This window comes from Dipteris shenzhenensis, chromosome 28 (genome assembly GCF_047967505.1).
Source record: "Dipteris shenzhenensis isolate YYH24624 ecotype China chromosome 28, Dip_SZ_1.0, whole genome shotgun sequence".
In the NCBI taxonomy this organism is placed as follows: Eukaryota; Viridiplantae; Streptophyta; class Polypodiopsida; order Gleicheniales; family Dipteridaceae; genus Dipteris; species Dipteris shenzhenensis.
In genome coordinates, this window is record NC_141623.1 from 36,756,247 (window position 1) to 36,763,606 (window position 7,360).

Consider the following 7,360-nt stretch of genomic DNA (forward strand, 5'->3'; position numbering starts at 1 on the left):
TTTGCGTCTATTTATGCGTCTAAATGTGCGTCTGATTCTCAGTGTAAATGCGCAAATAAATGCGCTAAAACACATGCAAATAGACGCACAAATAGACAGGATGTTAGACGGGCTCGTATTTTCTCAGGTTAGATGCGCACGTAGACACGGTAATTTACGCGCAAATATACGAGCTTTTAGATGCGCCCGTAATTCCTCTACTAAAGAACCGCCTATAGACGCGCCCGTTATTTTGCGCATCTACCAAGCACGTCTATAGTTGCTTTGTGTTGTTGTGATTTGGGATTAGTAAAACAAGCATGTGGTTGTTTGGGAGGAGGTTGTAGAATGTAATTATGGCCTCTCTTGGATGTTTATTTGTACCAAATAGCTCCAACTACTACAACCCACTTCTTGTAGTTTGTTTGTTTGTCAATGATCCTTCCTCAACCTTGTGCTTGGGTTTGGTACGATGCAACACAAAGTATAGGTCATCTTCCTCATTCTCTTTAGAGTCAGTGGGGCAATTGCAAAGGTATCCCCCTCATCCAGATAGCTAGTGAGGTCATCAAAACACTCCCCAACTGTGGTGAGTCATAATTTATCTCTCCATTGTTTATCACTCAATCTTCATGTAGAGGGAAAACTTGAATTGGCTCCCATCTCTTGATAGTTTTTGTAATGTTCTCACAATTGTCATGATCCATTGTGATGCCCGCACTATAAAACAAGAAAGTTTTCTTGTTTTGAGTAGGTGATTGTTTGAAAAGACCCATCTATTGCAAAAACTACAAATTCCTCTAACGGCCTCACAATTGTATCTGCTTCTCCTTTGCACTTCATTCACTCACTTCATGGAACACTCTTCATAGTACACTATTCCTAAGGATTTGTTTACTATATGTTAATTGTGCCCCTATATAGAGGTTGGTTGTAAGCCATGTTACAACATCATGGGCATCATTGAGCTTTTCTTGAGGGTGTGTTAGTTTATTTCTAAATAGAGCTCATGTAAAAACAACACCACATCCATGATGTTCCACCTTGCCATGGATAGACCTAAAGAAGTTCCACATCATGTTTAGATAGTCAAGAATTTTAATATTGAGACAAAGTAGAATCCACGGGTTGATTTAAATTGAGAGGAAACACCATCCGACCACACCCAATGTTGTTTTGTATTTTTCCCTATCATCCGAAATATAGAAATTGTCTTGCGATGCACTTACATGGACTCTTATAGGTCAACGAGTAGATTTTCATTAGTCATAAAAGAAATGATCTATAAGCTCCCATGGCTAAATGCTCTTATATGATAGTAGCCATCTCTTTTTCTTCAATCCTTCAACACTAACATATTCAAATCTTCTCCATTCGAGAGCAACAGGGTTGTCTTCCATCATTTCATTTGGACAGACATCAAATTGCCTCTTCTCTCAACTACAATGTGTGCATGTGCCACAAATGCATTCAATGCAATGCCACTCATAGTCTCCCTTTGGACAGACAACTAGACCCCATAGAGACCTTAGGCTACCAAACTTGCCTCTCTTGCAACACATGATGAGGATCCTTGTGGCATAAGACTATGCATTCATCTGCAAGACATGGGCATCTATCTCCATGGAGCAATGCTTCAACATGACTATATCTAAAGTCATTCAAAGCTTACTGAAACAAGTCAGAGTCTATGAGTGTTTGGACAGATGATTGGACCCCACAGAGACCTTAGTCTGCTAAACTTGCCTCCCTTGCAACATATGATGAGTATCCTGGTGGCATACAGACTATGCATTCATTTGCGAGACATATCTTCATGGAGCAATACTCTAACATGACTAGATCTTAAGTCATTCAAAGCTTATTGGAACAAGTAAAAAACTTCTATCAGTGTTTTGCAACAACACACATTCCTATCTTTGAGTTTCCTAACATACTAGGGCTTACAATGCTCAAATCTCCTTTGCCCAATCAAAAGTTCAATTTTTGAGCCATAAAGTTGAAATACAACTCTTATTCAAATTTTTAATTTAAAAATTGTTGAAATTCCATTGCTCCTTATGTGCTTTTTCCCATGTTATGAAAAGCACAAACATGTCACCTTCCCATGCTAAGACACTAATTCAACTTGTTGAATTTTTTATGCTTTCCCACTTGGAAATACTTGATTTGGTGCATTAGTTAGTTGAGGCTTTATTGAAGGATTAAGGTTTTGACAGAGAAGATTGCAAAGGTGGCATTTCTTTACGGCATTCTATTGTCACTTACATTTGTACTTTCGTACTTATAGGGCAAGAATCTTGAATGATAAATATCATTCACCTTGTTCAAACATTTAGTGTTCACACACTTTGCCATGCCAAAGGCAGAGCATTTATGGTCGTGCAAGGGCCTTAAATGAATGCTATGATAGAAGGATAACCTCAAAGGGGCTTTAAGGGTTGTTATAATCCAAGGGTGAGGTTGTCACATCTCTTTTGGCACCCCTAGCGAAATCTTCACTTTGTTCAAACATTCACTCGTGTTCACACAAAACATTTTTATCAACAAATCGTAAAACTTGGGGTTTCACATTTTTCAAACATTCAGTGTTCACACAGAAATCCGTTTTCAAACATTCACAGGAGTGATTGGATAAAACATTTTTCTCAACAAATCATAAAACTTGGGATTTCAAAACTTTTGCAAGTTTTTCTCAAGAATTTGAAGATTTTAAAGTTAAACTACAACTAAATTGCCTAAAATTTTAGAGGTTTATAAAATTGAGAACAAAGTATTACAAATGAAAATGAAATATTGCAAGTTCATTGTATATAGTTTGCAGGTTTGGGGTGAACACTACTGTTGTGTTCACACAAAGCATTTTTCAAACTTGGAGTTTCGGATTTTTGAACGTTTTTCTTGATAATCTTGCAAATTTTCTTAGCTAAACTGTATCACTACATTGCCTAACATTTTGTAAATTTTATGTATTAGGCAGGAAGTATAGTGGAACCAAACCTCCTTTTTGCCCCTCGTTGAGCCATGTGGCACACTATAAAAAGCAACCCCAAATCCACATGAGCGAATCCTATATTTGATGTTGCTAGATACTGCCTCCCTGGATCTAGTTTTTTTCCCTCCTTTCTTGTTAGGCAAGCAGTAACACAGTGGCTTGGAATGAGATTCTACCCACCCAGCTTCGTTCACTGAGCAGCCTTCCCTGTCTAGTTGAGAAAACGTTTTTTTACTAGTGAAAATGAAAAATTTGAAAGCTCATTATATATAGTCTGTAGGTTTTCTTTGAAAAGTCATCCTAATGAGTGTGCATGGAAAATTATTTTTTGGACAAATCATAAAACTTTGGGTTTCAAATTTTTGAAGGTTTGATTTAAGAGTTGATTCATTTTTTAGAATGCTAAAGGATAGGTCAAGTTCTTAGATAAAGCGGTAATAAGCCAGGGGATACAGGAATTACCTGTCTACCCAAACTCAACTCTATTGCTCTAACAAATGGTTGGTTTGGATGGTGGCAGGTAAGTGGACCCTAACCTTGGATCCTATCTGATGGATTCGTCACTTTTTGTACCAATTTTATACATATTTTATGTACACCAATATAATGAAAATTTTCTTATCTACTCTTGAACTTTATGTCTCGTGTTGTTAAAAGGTTTTACTTTTTAAACACACACACACACGCACACAGACTCACACACACATGTGCATGCATGTGTACACACACACACACACACACAAGCTATAGTATATAAAAGGGAAAAAAGAGTAAAATGGGGGGGGGTGTGAAAGGGGAATTTCGGAAGGTGTGGGGGCAAAAGGGGAAAAAGAGGGAAGTTGGGGGGGGGATTTGGAAGGTATGAAAACATGCAAAAGGCTGAAAGGGCACAAGATCCACTCATACAATTCTCCATGTGTGAGGGTGTGACACTATTTGAGGGAATGATGTTTAGAATCTAATTGCTTTGAATGTTGTTAACTGCTACACATTGTGACATTAAAATCTTATCCTTTTCAAGAAATATCTTAACAATAGTTAATCTTTATTGAATCTTGTACTCTCCATCTGGGAAGACATAGGAGTCTTTCAAAGGCCTTTGAAAGCTGAATGTAGGTTGTCTTGATGCAGTGATCTGGTGGAGCTTTAGACTTGCAAAGCCTGAGCAAGTAATCCTAAGTTTTAAATTGTGGAGGGGAGGTGAGGGAAAAAAAAGAAGGCGCCTGCTTTAGGAGGGTCCTCCAAAGGTTCTAGAAGGTTGTGGAAAAACCATTCTTGAAGGGGTCACTTTTTCTTCCTTCAACCCTCTTTCTATCAATAAGCAACATTGTAAACCAGTATTCCCCTTTATCACCTCCTAGCTCCATTAGCTCTATAGATGTCTAGATGCCCCTATTCCCATCAAGTTGCCTCTTCTTGAGAGGGTAATTGTCACCCAGCATAGGCATTTTAGGCTAGAACCACAATGAAGAGACAAACTTGCACCAAACAGAGGCAACCATAATATATCATTCCCTCACCATAGGCTACTTCAAAGCTAATGCTGAGTCTAAGAAAGGGAGAAATAGTACAAAGGTAGAAATACCTCACACAGGAACAAAAGAATTAAGACAAATGCATATCTTGCACTCTTCATGTATCTTTATTCATACCATCTTGCACCAAGCATAAGAGGTGTTGATCATTTTTTGGCTTCTAAGTATGTTTCAAGACACAAGCTAAGAGAAAAGAAGACAAGAGGGTATACACAAGTTCACCTTTCTTCTTTACAAGCCATTTTACACTAGACATTCTAAATCCTCTTGAAAGCACTGGTGAAACAAGAGCTTGAAGAGGATGCCTACAAACTCAAAAAGGCTTTAATAACATGAGAGGGAGGCATTTTTCGATCATTCTAAAGATAACCCTAGACATCTTCAAAAAATTGAATCATCTCAACAATGATCCATCCCAATGCATAGGTATCTGCATGGCATGTATATCTGCCTCTTAAGGCTACTTCTTGTAGCTCCAAGCTACAATAAACTTGAATTCTTGTGTTCCTCTTTCTCTGTTCCTCTTTCCTTCCCTCGCTTGAAACAAGATAGGATTTTGACTTCAAGCTAGACGTAGGGATATTCCAAGGATAGGGTTCATGGAAATTTGAATTATGAGTTTAATGCAAAAAATGAAAATAAAAATATATAAAAAGTATTTTTGAATTGCAATTTAAAACTTTAATTTCAATTTAAAGCTCTTTTATGAGGTAAATATATTAATTTCCATTCTAAGTATAGGACTATTTTAAAATAGACCTTGACTACCCTCACCATGGCTTGAGGACCTCATTTAATAGTGGAGGGTGGAACCCATGATTGGTTTTAAAGCTAACCTTGGTTATCATACTTCATCATCAAGGCTATCCCTTGCATGGAAGGCTCCTTGGGTATCCTCTACCTTGCATGTTACCCTTGCCTTCTATAGATGCATAGCCATGTCTATTGGTGTGAATAGATAGATGTGGATAATGAGGATGACTGGACTTCTTTGAAAAAGTGTTGTGAAAAGTCATATAGGCTCTCTCTTGTATATGTCTTGAGAAGTGTAAGCTTAGTGATGCATAGAGTTTTGCATCCTCCTAATATGACAGTGTTTTCCATGAACATACTTTGCGAGCCTCTTGTGTGTAGTTTCCTCTTCTTGAATCGATAATGTGGTATCAGAGCCAGTTTAGAAGGTGAAATGAGCTGCTTGTACGTGGAATGAAAGGGGATCTCATTGAACATAGTATCTCACAACAAAAGAAGAAGACAACGTCATGTGCTTTTATGTGCTTGCATGTGTTTTTTTGTGCTTTGTATGTGCTTTATTATGCTTTTATGCGTGCTTTTGTGTGCTTTTATGTGCTTTCAAGTTTGCTTTTATGTGCTTGCATGTGTTTTTTTGTGCTTTTATGTGTGTTTTTTTGTGCTTTTATGTGCTTTTATGTACTTTCAGGTGTGCTTTTATGTGCTTGCATGTGTTTTTTTGTGCTTTATGCAGTTTCATGTGCTTTATTGTGCCTTTAGGTTGCCTTTTTGTGTTTTTTTGTGCTTTTATGTGCTTTTATGTGCTTTGAGGTGTGCTTCTATGTGCTTTCATGTGCTTTAATGTGCTTTCAAGTGTTTTTTTATGCGCTTTTTTTGTGCTTTTATGTGCTTTCAAGTGTGTTTTATGTACTTACTTGTGCTTCCATGTGCTTTTATGTGCTTTCATGTGCTTTTTTGTGTGCTTTTATGTGCTTGTGCTTGTGCTTGTGCTTGTTCTTCCATGGGCTTGTGCTTCCATATGCTTGCTTGTGCTTTTATGTGCTTTTGTTTCCATGTGCTTTTTTATGTGGTTTATGGTGCTTTCATGTGAATTTGGTGTAGAATCTGGTCGATTCGCAACAGGAGAGATACAAACAGGAGCTACAATAGTATAACTATTGTGTGCAGCTTAAGGAGTGAGTAGAACACTACTTGCAGTATACAATTTCTCCACAACCTATCACACTAACTGTTGTAGTGTCTGATAGAGTATTCATTGGACCATACACAACATGTTCTACATGCGGTTTCAATTTTGATTCTTCGTGCTTGGAGGTGTTTTCACTACCCTGCAAACATGTCTACCACTTTTTGTGCTTTGTGCACATATGTTTGGTGAAAGGGATGTGTGTAGAGGACAATTGTATGCATGCACAGTGGTTTTGTTGAAGAATACAGAGGGTTCGCATCTGGAAGTGAATGCGAGTTTATGCAACAGCTGCGTGGGAAGAGGGAGAGCAGTGTTGGTTCCATGAAGGAAAGCCCTCTAAGCACATAAGAGACCATGCCATCTAAGCACGTTGGGGACAAGCGGAGACCACCAGAGACCACACCATCAAAGCGGCATGCCGAAGTAGAGGGTGCACATGTGTCTCCAAAGAAGACACCACGGAGGTCTCCTAGGAGGAAAGCACAAATTGAGGAGGAAGCTCTCAAAGAGGACGGTGAAGATAAAGAGGCAGAGGATGAAGTATATTTGTCCTCTTTCTTGTATTCAAGGAAAAAAAAGGCCTCCAAAGATTTGCCTTGTTCTTTTCCAAAGAGGAAAACAAAACACATCTAAGATGTGTGCATTGGCATTTGTCCATATTGTAGCACGGCCCTTTTATTTTGTATTGAAATTATGAATTTCCATCTCCTCCAATTCCTTGTTCAATTGATTGTATGCAAAATCTATGTTTGGTGTATGCTTTTGCTACGTTGAGTATAAATTTTGGTTTCATGTCAGTGAATGCTTTTGGTATCTATTGTCTTGCATAGGGCTCAGAATGGGAAAGAGGATGGAGGCAAGATGTGGAAGAAGAAGAATGAGGGGTTGGAGTGGGTTTTTATAGGAAAT